Source organism: Chiloscyllium punctatum, chromosome 3 (genome assembly GCF_047496795.1).
Source record: "Chiloscyllium punctatum isolate Juve2018m chromosome 3, sChiPun1.3, whole genome shotgun sequence".
Lineage (NCBI taxonomy): Eukaryota > Metazoa > Chordata > Chondrichthyes > Orectolobiformes > Hemiscylliidae > Chiloscyllium > Chiloscyllium punctatum.
Window position 1 is genome coordinate 25242477 of NC_092741.1, and position 17302 is coordinate 25259778.

The window sequence follows — 17302 nt, forward strand, 5'->3', positions numbered from 1 at the left end:
ACCCTGACTAACAAGTTTCAGGCAGACCGAACAGCTTCTTTCACTGAGTTGATGGTTCTCCAGGCACAGTCGATGTCTATCTCGGTTTGTGTCGCGGGGAGCAGACCGTAGCACAGAGCTCTGTGTCAGAGCTGCTTGGGACGAACCTTGACATAGCCACTGCATCTTTCTCCAGCCTTCCTTTGTAAAAGGCACATGCCAGAAGATGTGTGACAGTCTCTACCCCTACCCACCCCACTGCGAGAGCAGCGTGCAGTTCCACAGACCAACAGGGCGTACATGAAGGATCTCACAGGTAGTGCTCTTCTCATCACCAGTCAAGCAACGTCTTGAAGCTTGTTGGAAAATTCTGGTTGGAGTGACTGACAGTCTGCTCAGGGAACCAAGTGACAGGATTTACCTTCTCCTATTCCCTCAGGGTCTCGAGGACACAATGTATTCACGACTTTGAGGTCAAAAGGTGTTTCTCTTTGCAAATGTCTCCATGAAGGACAGGTGATACGGAATGGTCCAAATACTTGGAACATTCCATGGTAGCCAGGCCAGTCCCATCCTTCACAATACCAGGGACAGGTAGAACCTCAGTACATAGTGATAATTGGTGTTTGTGTATCAAGGGTCAATGCACAGCTTGATGCAGCCACACGCAAAGATGACTAACAGGATGAGGGTGACATGGGGTACATTTCCCCCCCCTCCCTTTTATCTTGGGTTTTGTACATGGAGACACTGCAGACACAGTCCATCTTGGGTCTCCAGATGGAGTGGAAAGTGGCTTGGGTAACTGCAATAGAGCAGGTTCTAGGAATGAGCCAGACCCACACCATGTCCAGCAGAGAGAGTGCCTCACACCTATTGACCAGGGTTTTACCTTATGACAATGGAGAGGGAGGGGTGCTCCCAAAAGCCCAGTTTCTGCTTCACCTTAGCAAATGCTTTTCCCAAGATTTTATGCACACCCCAGTCCCTCAGAATCATATTCCCAGCACCTTCAAGTAAATCAATCCTGACGATGAAGGGAATGAAGGATTGGTCAGAGAGCAGAGAGCACCTTCCAAAGAACATGGTCTTGCTCTTGCCTCGATTTACCTTGGCCCCAGAGGCCAGTTCAAACTGATCGCAGATGCTCATGAGCCTACACACTGACCGTAACACCATAAGACGTAGGAGCAAAAATTAGACCATTCAGCCCATCGAGTCTGTTCCACCATTCAATAATGTCTGATACATTTTTCAACCCCATTCTCCCACTTTCTCCCCGGAATCCTTGATCCTGGAGAACCTATTGATCTCAGTCTTAATTATACTTAATGAGTTAGCCTCCACAGCCTTTTGTGACAGTAAATTCCATCGATTCACCACTCTGGCTGAAGACATTTCTCCTCATCTCTGTTCTAAAACAAATTACCTTGACTCTGAGGCTATATCCTAGAGTCCTCATCACTCCTACCAACGGAAACATCTTCCCAGTATCTACTCTGTCCAGGCCAGTCAGTATTCTGTATGTTTCAATTCGATCCCCTGTCGTCCTTCTAAACTCCATTGAATCTAAACCCAGAGTCCTCAAACGTTCCTCATATGTTCAGCTTTTCATTCCGAGAACTATACTCATGAACCTCTTCTCAGCATGCTCCAGGGCCAGTACATCCTGCTGAGATATGGGGCCCAAAATTGCACACAATGCTCCAAATATGGTCTAACCAGGGCCTTCTAGAGCTTCAGAAATACTCACAAGTCCTCTTGAAATAAATGCCTTCACTGCATTTGCCTTCCTAAGTACTGACTCGACCTGCAAGTTTACTTTGAAAGAATCCTGGACTAGAACACCGAAGTCTCTTTGTACTTCAAACTTTGGCATTTTCTACTCATTTAGAAAATAGTCCATGCTTGTATTCTTGCGACCAAAGTGCATGACCTCACGCTTGAGGGAGAGAGGGCAGCCCTGCTTGACTTCAGATCTGTTCGGGAAGCTTTCCGATTCCCACCCATTGATTCAGACTGCACTAACGATGTTGGTATAAAGCAGTCAGATCCAAAATGTAAATTCCCTCCGCAAAGCCTATTTTGAAGAGCACATCGCACATGTGTATGCGTGACATCCTGTCAAAGGCCTTCTCCTGGTCCATGCTGATGAGACAAGCGTCCGCTCCCACTGGCCTGCAAATAGGCAATCATCTCCCTGTGGAATGAGAGACTCTCAAAGATGGTCCTGACCACTACGCACAGATTTGTTTGGGTGAATGACTGATTCCAGAGCAGGCCTGACCTGGTTAGACAGGATTTTCTAGTCTGCATTCAGTGATGATATCAATCGCCAATTTCTAATCTCCTCCTTCTGCTTGTAGATGAGGGGAACAATACCTTTCCTCATGGATTCGCACACGCTACCTGACAGAAACATGCTGTCTTCCACCTCCAGCAGTCCTGGCCAATCAAATCCCACAGAGCCAAATACAACAGCAGTAAGCCACTGTTTCTGGGAGAGTTTTATTCTTCTCTAAAGGACTAGAGGGCCTTGGTCAGCTCATCAAGAGATAGCACGCGGGAGAGGCTGGACTAGCCACTGTCGTCTAAGACCTCAGTGATAGAAGACAGGAGCTGGGAGGCCGTTCTGTCTGGGAGCTTCCTGTCATCCCGACTGGCATTTGCTGAGGTTCAGGAAGTCAGAGGGAGATGTTACTGAGCCATCCTCTTCCTTCAGGTTGCTGAGCACAGAGCTCTCCTTGTGCATATTCTGGAAAGAGAACGCAAGCACGTCTCATCCTGCTCCAAGGTGGATTGGAAGGTTATCTTGGAGACCGCCGAGGCAAAGAGCGAGACTTGCTGACTCTTCACCTCCTGGAGATTCTCTGTCACATCGACCCCCATCGTCTGTCGCAGGAGTAGGTTCTGCATGGTCTTTTGGAGTTTGGACAGTTTTCTATCCCTCTCTCTTGCCTTCTGAACACCTTTGAGGATAAAGAACCTCTTGTTGTTTCCATTGACTGTTTCTCACCAATCCAATGGACACACAAAGACAGGCTTCATGACTCTCCAACTATGTAATCCCTTTTCAGCTCCTCAATGTTTTTTTGGGGTCAACAGTTTCACATTCAGCTTCCACTTAACCTTGCTAGCCTGCTGGTCGGCCAGCAGAAGGCAGTGGTCTGAAGGGAAAAGAACACCAGTGTGAGGGATCTGACTGAGAACATGTGGGTGATAACAGGAAATCTATGCTTGAGTGATGATGAGGTACCAGTGTTAGATTGGGGTGGACAAGGTCAGAAGACACATGACACCAGGTTATAGTCCAAAAGGCTTAGTTGAAATCACAAGCTTCAGGAGCGCTGCCCCTTCGTCAGGTGAAGCAAAGGAAGCACACAGGCACAGATTTGATAACCAGAGAGATCAAAAGATCATACAAATGGTGTGAGTGATGACCCCTAACACTCTTGATCAGCTGCAGAGACCTATTATTCAGCTGGTCTACATGCCACTCAAGCTCCACAACGCAAGTCAACTCACCGATTGAGACAGAGGTGGATTTCAGAGATACATTGTTGAATAGTGGAATAACATTGACTCCGATGGATAGAAAATGTTGGATCTCAGTTGATTTGTCACTGTTGTACATCTCTACTGATTTTCTGTTCTATTAATCTATAATACATATCTGAGCTGATAGTATCCATTTTACAGTATGCCCAAAGCTCTTATTAGGCTGGAGCGTGACTTCCTTACTGGGAGCATTGAGAGCAAGGAAAAGAGTATGTTGAGTGAAGTTGATTTGTATCATATGGAAGAAACCACTGTGACAGTGCTATTCTTTCTGTATTAGCAGGGAATCCATCAGCCTAACACTGTGGGAGCTGAAAGTATTTTACAAATCTGGAGACTTTCCGACTTCCCTGCAGTCAGCACTCCGAGTTAATTATTTCAAAATCCATCTCAAAGTTGACATGAAGGAACCTCTTCCAGAAACAAACTGCTGCTCTTTGCCTCTGGTGTTTCATGTTGCTGATTAATTTATTCAAAAAAGAAAACCTCCAAAAACAGCATGAAAATATCTAAGCTCACTGCTCAAACTGCAGATCCACCTGAAAATGCTGAGAATTAAACAGTGATTTCACCGATCCAAGGGACCATCGATATTTTGAGTTTTTGCTTCACTCTGTCTGTCATCCTCAGGATGATAATTGTAAGAACAGGAGCTGATCAAGAGGCAGCTGATATCTGCCATTAAGCTTGCTGCCTTCAGTCCCAGCTGCCCATTTCATTCAAATTCAGTCTCATCAGGAGCTCACTGAATTGCCCTGTTTTGTGCCAGTTCATTTTCACTTGTGTCAGAAAGACAATATGTCAGGGTTTGTTTGATGATGATTCTTTACAGAATCAATTGTTCAACTATTCGGAGGGCAGCAGGTAATCTCAGCAAAATGCTGAGACTGCATTCCCATCATCTCTCACAGATGGAAGGATGACAGTCAGTTTGCTGATCATGTTTGTTTCGGAGTCCTGTAGGAAAATGCAAAGTATGTTTTACAGAGAGGGAGAATTCCTACTTTAAGAAATTACATTAAATGTAATTCCATTTCCAAGTATGATATGCCAGCTGGCTGCTCAATTGCTTCTTATCCAAAAGGAGAGAAATGGGGCAGATCCAACAATAAGTTAGTCAGACACAATTCACGATATGGACCAAAATTCATAATTTTAATTGTCCAGGAAATGAGTTTCTCTAACTTTCCCTAAAACACCAATTCAAATCTTTAAAAAGCATATAACTTCCAGATTATTGTCTGATGGCATCTTGTAAAGTGTAGTTTGGTTGGTGAGTTTGTGGATGACACAAAGATTGGGGGAGCTGTGGATAGTGAGGTGGGTTACCAGACGATGCAGGAGGATGTAAATAGGCTGAAGACACGAGATGTCGGTATTGCTTGCTTGAAAAAGTTTAAAAAGTAGTTCAGTGATTTGATCTATAATCAGTGTTCTGATCACCTCAGCAGCTGCTCAGGAATAGAGAGTTTTACTGCACATTCTCAGGTCACAAACATAGAAGATAGCAGCAGCAGGAGACTATTCATCCCTTTGTGATGAGTGGTGGGGGAGGCTCAATCATGGCTGATCATTCAACTCAATAGCTCATTCCTGCCTTCTTCCAATAACCTTTGATGCCATTCATTCCAAGTGCTATATCTAGCTGCCTCTTGAATACATTCAAATGTTTTGGCATCAACTACTTCCTGTGGCAATGAATTCCACAGGCTGCCCACTCTTTGGGTGAATAAATACCTCATCGCCATCCTAAATGGTCCACCCAAATCCTCAGTTGGCAACCCCTGGTTCTGGACACACACACACACACACACTCAGGAATATCCTCCCTACATCCACCCTGTCTTGCTTGTCCCAATAGAATTTTATACATCTGAACTCCAGTGAAAACAACCCTAACCTCGTCAATCTCTCTTCATAGGTCAGATCCGCCAACCCTGGAATCATCCTGGTTAACCTTCGCTGCACTCCCTGGAGAGCAAGAGCATCCTTCCTTAGGAAAGGAGACCAAAACTGCACGTGATATTCTAGGTGTGGCCTCACCAAGCCCTATACAGCTGCAAGAACACATCCCTGCTCCTGTACTCAAAATCTCTTGCAATGAAGGCCAACATACTATTTGCCTTGTCAGGGTTTGTTTGATGATGATGATGATTCTTGACAGAATTATTTGTTCAACTATTCGGAGGGCAGCAGATAATCTCAGCAAAATGCTGAGGCTGCATTTCCATCATCTCTCACAGATGGAAGGATGACAGTCAGTTTGCTGATCATGTTTGTTTCCAAGTCCTGTATGCTTACCTTCACCAACTGGGCATTTTCAAAAAACTCAGTCAAGTTTGCGAGACGTGATTCCCTACACACAACGCCATGTTGACTATCCTGAATCAGTCCTTGCCTTTCCAAATACATGCACACCCTGGCCCTCATTATTCCCTCCAACAACTTGCCCACCACCAACATCAGGCTCACTGGTCTGCAGTTCCCCGGCTTGAATTTACCGCCCTTCTGAAACAGTGGCACCACGTTTGCCAACCTCCAGTCTTCTGGCACCTCACCTGTGACTATCGATGATACAACTATCTCAGCAAGAGGCCCAGCAATCACTTCTCTAGCTTGCCACAGAGTTTTCTGGTACACCTGATCAGGTCCTGGGGATTTATCCACTTTTAACCGTTTCAAGACATCCAGCACTTCCTCCTCTGTAATATGGACATTTTGCAAGATGCCACCACCTATTTCCCTACAGTCTATATCTTCCATATCCTTTTCCACAGTTAATACTGATGCAAAGTATTCATTTAGTATCTCCCCCATTTTCTGTGGCTCCACACAAAGGCCGCCTTGCCGATCTTTGAGGGGCCCTATTCTCTCCTTAGTTACTCTTTTGTCCTTTATATATATTTGTAAAAACCCTTTGGATTCTCCTTAATTCTATTTGCCAAAGCTATGTCCCCGCTTTGCCCTCCACATTTCCCTCTTAAGTATACTCCTACTTTCTTTATACTCTAAGGACTCACTCGATCTATCTTGTCTATACCTGATACATGCTTCCTTCCTTTTCTTAAACAAATCCTCAATTGCTTTCATCATCCAACATTTCCTATGCCTACCAGCCTTCCCTTTCATCCTGACAGGAATATACTTTCTCTAGATTCTTGTTCTCTCATTTCTGAAGGCTTCCTATTTTCCAGCTGTCCCTTTACCTGCGAACATCTGCCTCCAATCGGCTTTTGAAAGTTCTTGCCTAATACCGTCAAAATTGACCTTTCTCCAATTTAGAACTTCAACTTTTAGATCTGGTCTATCCTTTTCCATCACGACTTTAAAACGATTAGAATTATGGTTGCTGGCCCCAAAGTGCTCCCCCACTGACACCTGCCCTACCTTACTTCCAAAGAGTAGGTCAACTTTTGCACCTTCTCTAGTAGGTACACCGACATACTGAATCAGAAAATTGTCTTGTACACACTTAACAAATTTGCCTCCATCTAAACCTTTAGCACTATGGCAGTCTCAGTCGATGTTTGGACTGATTCAAGATAGTCAACATGGCATTGTGCGTGGGAAATCATGTCTCACAAACTTGATTGAGTTTTTTGAAGATGTAACGAAGAAGGTTGATGAGAGCAGAGCAGTAGATGTGATCTATATGGATTTCAGCAAGGCATTCAACAAGCTTCCCCATGGGAGACTGATTAGCAAGGTTAGATCTCATGGAATACAGGGAGAACGAGCCATTTGGATACAGAACTGGCTCAAAGGTAGGAGAGAGAGGTTGGTGGTGGAGGGCTGTTTTTCAGACTGGAGGCCTGTGACCAGGAGTGCCACAAGGATCGGTGCTGGGTCCTCTACTTTCATGTCATTTACATAAATGATTTGGATGCGAGCATAAGAGGTACAGTTGGTAAGTTTGCAGATGACTAACGTGGGCGGCACGGTGGCTCAGTGGTTCACACTGCTGCCTCACAGCGCCAGAGACCCAGGTTCAATTCCCGCCTCAGGCGAGTGACTGTGTGGAGTTTGCACATTCTCCCAGTGTCTGTGTGGGTTTCCTCCCACAGTCCACAAATGTGCAGGTTAGGTGAATTGGCCATGCTAAATTGCCCATAGTGTTAGGTGAAGGGGTAAATGTAGGGGCATGGGTCTGGGTGGGTGTGCTTCACCGGGTCGGTCTGGACTTGTTGGGCCGAAGGGCCTGTTTCCACACTGTAAGTAATCTAATCTAATGACACCAAAATTGGAGGTGTAGTGGACAGCGAAGAGGGTTACTTCAGATTACAACAGGATCTGGATCAGATGGTCCAATGGACTGAGAAGTGGCAGATGGAGTTTAATTCAGATAAATGTGAGGTGCTGCATTTTGGGAATGCAAATCTTAGCAGGACTTATACACTTAAATGGTAAGGTCCTAGGGAGTGTTACGAACAAAGACCTTGGATGCAGGTTCATAGCTCCTTGAAAGTAGAGTCGCAGGTAGATAGGATAGTGAAGGCGCCATTTGGTATGCTTTCCTTTATTGGTCAGAGTATTGAGTACAGGAGTTGGGAGGTCATGTTGCGGCTGTACAGGACATTGGTTAGGCCACTGTTGGAATATTGCGAGCAATTCTGGTCTCCTTCCTATTGGAAAGATGTTGTGAAATTTGAAAGGGTTCAGAAAAGATTTACAAGGATGTTGCCAGGGTTGGAGGATCTGAGCTACAGGGAGAGGCTGAACAGGCTGGGGCTGTTTTCCCTGGAACGTCGGAGGCTGACCCGATAGCGGTTTACAAAATTGAAGGGCGTGGATAGGGTAAATAGACAGTCTTTTCCCTGGGGTTGGGGAGTCCAGAACTAGAGGGCATAAGTTTAGGGTGAGAGGGGAAAGATATAAAAGAGACCTAAGGGGCAACTTTTTCACGCATAGGGTGGTACATGTATGGAATGAGTTGCTGGAGGATGTGGTGGAGGTTGGTACAATTGCAACATTTAAGAGACATTTGGATGGGTATATGAATAGGAAGGGTTTGGAGGGACATGGTCCAGGTGCTGGCAGGTGGGAGTAGTTTGGGTTGGGATATCTGGTCAGCATGGATGGGTTGGACCGATAGGGTTTGTTTCCATGCTGTATGACTAACTGGTGAACAAGGACACCCAGGTCCCACTGCACACTCCCCTCTCAATTTACAGCCATTCCGGTTGTAAACTACCTGCTTGTTTTTGCTTCCAAAGGGAATTACCTCACATTTATCCAAATTATACTGCGTCTGCAAATTGATTTGTCCACTCACCCAACCTGTCCAGATCTCTGCATCTTCATCACAGCTCATTCTCCCACCCAACTTGCTATCATCTGCAAACTTTGAGATGTTATATTTTGTTCCCTCATCCAAATCAGTAATATATATGGTGAAGAGTTGGGGTCTTAGCACTGATCCCTCTGGCACTCCATTAGTTGGTGTCTGCCAATTTGAAAAGGACCCATTAATTCCTACTGTTTCCTCTCTGCCAACCAGTTTTCTATCCATCTCAATACACTTCCCGCAATCTATGCACTTTAATCTTGCATAATAATCTCTTATGCAGGACGGTGTCACTTTCAGAAAGTCCAAATATGCCACATTGTCTGGATCCCCCTTGTCAACTCTACTAGTTACATCACAGAACTCCAACTGATATCTCAAGCATGATTTCTCCTTCATAAATCCATGAAGACTTTGTCTGATCCTGCCACTGCTTTCTAAATGCTACTCTACAAAGCCCTTAATCATGGATTCGAGAATTTTCCCCACCACCGATGTCAAGCTTATTGGTGTATAATTCCATGGCTTTCCTCTATCTCCCCTTTTGAATATTGGAGTGACATTACCTAACCACCAATCGACATGGACTGTGCCAGAGTCTCTGGAATCCTGGAAGATGACCACCAATGCATCCACTATTTCTAGAGCCACTTTTCTGGGATGTAGATGATCAGGCCCTGGTTATTTATCCACCTTCAATTCCCTCAATTTTCCCAGCATCATTTCTCTACTAATATTGGTCTCCCTCAGTTCTTCCCTCTCACTAAATCTTGCATTCTCTGACATTTCTGGTATCTGACTGGTGTGCCCTTTTGTGAAGGCAGAACCAAAGTATTGACGCAATGATTCCGGTCTCATTACACAGTAACCAGTCTAAGATGGCCTGCTCTCTAGTTGATTCCTCCACATATTGGTCAAGAAAACCATCCCATATACATGCCAGGAATTTCTCCTCTATGGCATTGTGGCTAATTTGATTTGCCCAACCAATGTGCTGATTAAGTTGCTGGAAGCAGCTGGTTTTAAAGATATTGCAAATAAAAATGGGAGCTTCCTCACAGTTCAAAGGACACAATAGACTGTCAACGCCTGTAGATGTGCAAGACAGGCCAAGGGAACTTTTAGTTTTCTTCGGAGCCTTTGTGAAGGTCGTGAGGAAATTGTTGTATCCAACAGGAACTGATAAGGGAAGGCGAGGTGGAGTTGTACCGTGAAAAATTCATGAAGTGATAAATATTCAGATCAGAGCAAGATTTATCACAGATGTAATTCCAGGGAAGCAACAAATTCCAAGATGAATGTTTTTGTTTGATTTTGGAATACTTTGAGAAATGAAATAGAGGCAGTCATCAAGATGTACAATTCAGAAACAGACCCTTCAGTCCAACTCATCCGTGTTGACTTCATATCTGAAATTAATCTAGTCCCATTTGCCAGCATTTGGCCCATATCCCTCGAAACCCTTCCTATTCATATACCCATCCAGATGCCTTTTGAATGTTGCAACTGTAACAGCCTCCTCTTCATTCCATACACACACCATGCTGGGCATGGAAAAGTTGCTTCTTGGGCCCTTTTAAACATTTTCCCTCTCACCTTAAACCTATGCACTCTACTTTTGGACTCCATTCCGCTAACTATTCAGCCTATCCATGTGCTTCATGATTTTATAAACGTCAATAAGGTTCCCTCACCGGTCGACCCAGCCTCCGATGCTCCCGGGAAAATAGCCGCAGCATGGTCAGCCTCTCCCCATCACTCAAGCCTCCAACCCTGGCAACAGCCTTGTAAATCTAGCTGAACCATTTCAAGTTTCACAACATCATTCCTATAGCAGGGAGACCAGATTTTAAGGTAATATTCCAAAAGTGGCCGAATAAATGTCCTGTACAACTGCAACAGGATTTCCCAACTCCAAATGCTCAATGCACTGAACAATAAACGCAAGCGTACCAAATACCTTGTTGACTACCCTGTCTACTTGCAACTCCACTTACAAGGAAAAATGAACCTGCACTCCAACGCCTCTTTGTTTGGCAAGTTACCCAAAAACCTTACCATTAAGGTATGAGTTCTGCCTTGATTTGTACTAACAAAATGCAACACCTCAATGTTCTCTAAATTAAACTCTATCTGCCACTTCTCAGCCCATCAATTGAAGGTTCCATTTTACCTTGAAGTAACCTTTGCTGTCCACTACACCACCAATTTTGGTGTCATTTGCAAACCTACTAAACATACCTCCTATATTCACATCCAAATCGTTTATAAAAGGCAGTGGACAAAGCACCGATCCCTGCGGCACACAGGTGGTCCCAGGCTTCCTTCTGCAAAGCAACCCTCTACTATCACCTTCTGTCTCCAACCTTCGAGTCAGTCAAGTGTCCAAATTGCTCGTTCTCCCTGTATTCTATGCGATCTTATCTTGCTAACCAGTCTATGATGGGGAACTGTTGTCAAATGCCTCACTGAAGTCCAGAAAGGCCACATCCATGACTCTGCCTTTATCAATCCTCATCACTCAATCATGTTAGTGAGACACAATGTGCCACGCGCACAAACTCTCCTTAAATCAGTCCTTACTTTTCCAAACAGGTTTAAATCCTGTCCCTCAGAATCCCCTCCAAGATTCTGCCCACCACTGATATCAGGCCCACCCCTCCGTAGATCCCTACCTTTTCCTTTCCACTTTTCTTCAATGTCAAAAGAAAGTGAATAAATTCTCTTCCTCCATCTTTTGTTCTGACAGTTGCATGCACGTGGCCATAAAACTTCCCCAATTTGCTTTCCTGACTTTCTTAATATCATTACAACACATTCTCATTCCAAGTATATAATGTACATTGGGACACGATAGACACAGCAGCACAATTCAACCATTCTGCCCACTGAACCTACTCTGCCATTCTGTCATGGCTGATAGTTTCTCAACCCGAATTCTCCTGCTTTCTCTCCTTAGCCCCTAATCCCTGTAAACAGGTACAAGTAGAATTAAGATTGTAGCTATACTGTTGGCCACAAACAATAACTAATGGAGAGAGTTTGTGACAGGGCAATGCTGACCCAGTGAGAGTCTGTGCTACAGTGATAGGCAGCACACCAGTGAAAAGCTGTGTCAGGAGCAGGATGTCAGTGGGAGTAGTTTTGAAGGGGAGGGTCACTCAGCCCTGTAATCCCAGGAGAGGAAAGGAGGACACAAACAAGATCTTTGAGAGATATTCCAGTCACTGGGCAGTCAGCACCCACACTGACCTAATCTACTACTCAGTGAGTAAATGATGGTCTGTCCATGATCAAACAGCAGAATAGGTCATGAAATCATTGAATCCTCACATTGTGAAAACAGGCCATTCAGCCCAACTAGCTAAGAAGAACACCTCACCCAAACCCAGTCACCTACCCTATCCCTGCATTGACCATGACCAATCCCCCTAACCTGCACATCTTTGGACAGTGGGAGGAAACCTGAGCACTTGGTGTGAACCCATACAGGCACAGGAAGACCAAGCAAACTCCACACAGACACTCGCCTGAGGATGGAATTGAACACGGGTCCCTGGTGATGTAAGGCAGCTGTACTAACCACTGTGTAACTCAGCTCAATGGAATCCCCTCAGCCCCAACTCTGGATAGACCCTTAATTTCACATACTTGTTTCATCAAATTCAAACTTTATCATCTGTCATGGTGGCGTTCACAGAGTTGTCAAGATGTACAGAACAGTCCAACTCATCCATGCCGACCAGATATCCCAACCCAATCTAGTCCCACCTGCCAGCACCAAGCCAATATCTCTCCAAACCCTTCCTGATTCATATACCCATCCAGATGCCTTTTAAATGTTGCAATTGTACGAGCCTCCACCACTTCCTCTGGCAGCTCGTTCCATACACGTACCACCCTTGGGTCTCTTTCCCCTCTCACCCTAAAACTATGCCCTAGAGTTCTGGACTCCCCACCCCAGGGGGAAGACTTTGTCTATTTATCCTATCCTTGCCCCTAATGATTTTATAAACCTCTATACGGTCACCCCTCAGCCTCCGACGCTCCAGAGAAGGCGACTTAAGAAGTTCTGGGATTTATATCATAATGAACCAAAACCTGCAACCCATTCTAAAAGATGAAAGACTTGATAACAACCAAGGTTTGTTCAATATATCATTTCAGTTGCAGGACACTAAGCTTTTGCTATAAGCTCGGTGTCTAATGATCCTGCTCCACAGCTATCCGATGAAGGAGCAGCACTCCGAAAGCTAGTGCTTTCAGAAAAAGCCCTGCTGGACTATAACCTGGTGTTGTGTGATTTTTAACTTTTATTATGTGATTCATCACATTTCACATTCAGGATCTGTGGCCTGATGAGCCACCTGAAATAATGAATTTATGTTGAACATAGAACGTTACAGCACAGTGGAGGCCCTTCGGCCCTTGATGTTGCGCCAACATGTGGAACCAATCTGACGCCCATCTAACCTACACTATTCCATTCTTGTCCACATGCCTATCCAATGACCATTTAAATGCCCTTAAAGTTGGCGAGTCTACTTCTGTTGCAGGCAATCTTATGCACGCCCCTACTACTCTCAGTAAAGAAACTACCTCTGAGATCTGTCCTATGTCTATCACAACTTAATTTAAAGCTAGCCACCACCATCTGAGGGAAAAGGCTATCTGACCCACTGATTATTTTACATGTCTCTATTAAGTCACCTCTCAACTTTCTTCTCCCTAACAAAAACAGCCAAGTCCCTCAGCATTTCCTCGTAAGGCCTTCCTTCCATACCAGGCAACATTTTCCTAAGTACCCTCTGAACCCTTTCCAAAGCTTCCACATCCTTCCTATAATGCGGTGACCAGAACTGTGCGCAATACTCCAAATGTGGCTGCACCAGAGTTTTGTACAGCTCAGCATGATCTTATGTTTCCGAAATTCAATCCCTCTACCAAGAAAAGCTAACACACCATATTGCCTTCTTAACAATCCTCTCAACCTGGGAGGCAACTTTCAAGGACTGATGCACCTTGACAGAGATCTGTGATCACATACATTACCAAGAATCTTACCATTAGCCCAGCGCTCTGCATTCTTGTTCCTCCTTCCAAAGTGAATAACCGCACACCATTTGCCACCTCTCAGCCCAGCTTTGCAGCTTATCTATGTCTCTCTGTAACCTACAACAACCTTCGTCACGATCCACAACGCCACCAACCTGAGTGTCAACTGCAAATTTACTATCTCATCCTTTTATGCTCTCATCCAGGTCATTTATATAAATGACAAACAGTGGACCCAAAACAGCTCCTTGCAGTACCCCACTAGAAACTGAATTCTAGGATGCAAAGTTTCCATCAACCACCACCCTCTGTCTTCTTTCAGCGAACCAATTTCTGATCCAAACTGCTAAATCAACCTCAATCCCATGCCCCACCTTTTTGTGCAATATCCTACTGTGGGGAACCTGATCAAATGCTTTACTGAAATCCATATAAACATCAACTGCTTTATCCTCATCCCAGTGTTTGGTCACCTTCTCAAAAGAATCAAAGGTTTGTGAGGCATGACCCACCCTTCACAAAATTGCCTTGACTATCCCTAATCAATTCTTCCTTTTCTAGATGATTCTAAATCCTATCGCTTATAACCTTTTCCAACACTTTACCCACAACTGAAGTAAGGCTCACAGGTCTATAATTTCCAGGGTCGTCTCTACTCCCCTCCTTGAACAAGGGAACATTTGTTCTCCTCCAGTCTTCTGGCGCTATTCCTGTAGACAATGACAATGTAAAGATCAAAGCCAAAGGCTCAGCAATCTCCTCCCTGGCTTCCCAGAAAATCCTTGGATAAACCCATTCGGCCCAGGGGACTTACCTTTTTTTTACACTTTCCAGAATTGCTAACGCTTCTTCCTTATGCACCTCAATCCCATCTAGGTCTAGTAGTCTGCATTTCAGTTATCTCACCGACTGCATTGTCTTCTTGGACAATAAGAAACTTACCATGGAGTTTCAAAAGATGGACAATGATTAAAGCATGCTGGGAAATAGAACCCAGTCATGACTAAAGTAATTATGCTAATCCACATACTGCAGAATCCAGACAGGCTGCAGTTGCCTACAGATGGTTTGCAAACAAGCTTGACAGCTGCAGACACTGCAATACACACCTGAAGTTGAATTTGGTTGGGACAATGGAGTGTTGCCCTTGGGACCATCTGTACCAACAAATCATTTGCTAGACACAGAGGCACCTAGCACCCTTATTGGAGAAGGTTACATGCACCCAGCACCTACCATAAATGGACATCCAATGTGCCAGCACCTGGTTGGGTCTGATTGATCAGGTTCAATTGAACCTGATCAATCCATTGACAGATCCTCAAGACCCTCCCAAAACGGCACAAAGACTTGGAAGGATAAGAATCACCACAAACCCTCTTCAGGGCGTTAACTCGAGATTAACCACCGAAAAGAGAAAACACCACTAAGACCATCTGAAGAAACAACAACATCACCATGAGCCTGGCCATGTTCTTGTGTGGTGGTATATGATCATACAAAGTTAAAAGCAGAATATAATTTGGGGTTTTTTCAGTTAGTTTACAGGATACTTTATTGTTCTAATGTTAATTATGTTAATAATTAAGTATTACTGTCCATAAGCAGCAACTTATAGTTGTTTTGCTGAATGCAAGAATTTAAACACACTGTAGTAGGTACGACAAAGGATGCTACCAGATTCTGAAGGGGATGAGGCATCGGGAAAGTTGTCTCGGGAAAGGTCTGGGAGAGATTACAACTGGGGAAGGGGAAGAGAAGCCTGAAGCAGGAAATGGTGAAGAGATAGGAGGGAGAGCAAGAGTGACACTTGGACAGTCCAGAAGGAATTGAGGGACAGTTTCAAGGAGTTGAATACTCTTTTCTGCCATTTTCACAGAGGAAAATAATTTCAAAACATTAAAGCCTAACATTTAACTGGACATCTCCTTCCTACATCATACCACACCTATGCTAACAGATCTCAAAAGAGGAGTCATTGTCGCAATGCCTCAGTCAGTGGTTAAAATCACATCTTTAGTGGGGAACAATATTCTCAGGGGGCTTTTTAAAAAAAAAAGGCAATCTGGGAGTGAATGAGGACAATTTGATTGAATATCAGAGGGCTCCATCACCAGGTTTACAGCAGAACAACAGACAAAATTGACAAAGGCAGTGTTGAGAGGTGGGTTCAATCCACAGGGCACCACACCACTGGAGGAAAATGTATCTGGATGGTTCCAAAGAAGGAAAAAAGATCAGAAATGGGAAGTGATCACCACCACTTGATATTTACAGTTGTGTAGATGAGTTAATGCTAATATAAGAAGAAACTGCGAGTCAGTGGCTGCAGCAGGTGTCGATGAGGATAAAAGGTATAAAATAGCTGAAAAGAGAAATGGGCAATAGACAGAACACCCCGTATAATGAATCAGCTGTATACCTCATTACACTGCACAAAAGGTAGGAACTCACCTGATAGTTAGAGAGGACTCACTGAAAATTGGAGTGTTGTTCATATACTGTGAAAGTGAGGACTGCAGATGCTGGAGGTTTGAGTCAAGATTAGAGTGGTGCTGGAAAAGCACTAAAGGAATACAGCATCCGAGGAGCAGGAGAATCGACGTTTCAGCCAAGGACCCTTCATGTTCATACTACATGAGAGATTCAAAACTGATTTAATGGTGAAATTCAAATCTTCTGAAATGGCGTGAACTGTTTTTTGATTCGATTTTGCAAACAAGTTTTTGTGCTTTACAACCCCAGATAGTTTATCTGTATTTTGAGAACAATCAATCAATCTGCAAATATCAAAATGAACTCAGCTTTTCAAAAATGTTTAAGACAAACATACAAAACATCAAGGAGAGAGATAAATGCTTCTGCTGTGAAGGTGATCTTAAAAATACTAAAACAATTGGAGACAATTGAAAACAAATCGTAAAATCCAAAGAAATAACTATCAAATTCACAAGGTCAGTTTGAAATGAACAGCAGATTTTAACAGCTTTCCTGAACAAAATTAAATTACATCACAGAGTGACTTGGGCCCCACCCCCTTTAAGTCCTGCAAGGAGTTCAACTCTTTCTGCTGGCAGCTTCCTTTCAATTTCCCCAAACGCCTTTCATATTGCTAGATGTGTATTAATAGAAATTTACAGACATCCTACCTGGATTTGCCTTTGAGAGACTTGTCCTTGACAAGCCAAGACATGTGTTATCTTCTGAGACAAAGCGTTCACGAAGGGGAGAACCTAAAACGGACTCCGATCACTCGGGACACTGATCTAACAAAAAACATTTGAAACCATCAAGCCTGGGAATTGTTTCTGAAATTTGGATTGATAAATAAAGTGATAAATTGTGCTTGGCGAGCACTCAGTGGGGAAATTACAAGAAGTTTAAACAGTTCAGTGATCTAATCTATGAGAAATGTTAGAAGAAATT

The 17302-nt window shown here is 44.0% G+C and overlaps 1 long non-coding RNA gene across 1 annotated transcript in view; it reads right to left on the minus strand.

Moving 5' to 3' along the window:
- The window catches only part of LOC140456998 (uncharacterized), a 53931-nt gene extending 36809 nt beyond the window's left edge, over positions 1-17122 (minus strand). The window contains exon 1 of the long non-coding RNA XR_011953303.1: positions 17026-17122. This is a non-coding gene — a long non-coding RNA (uncharacterized lncRNA). The remainder of the gene's footprint in view (positions 1-17025) is intronic.
- Positions 17123-17302: the final 180 nt, after the last annotated feature.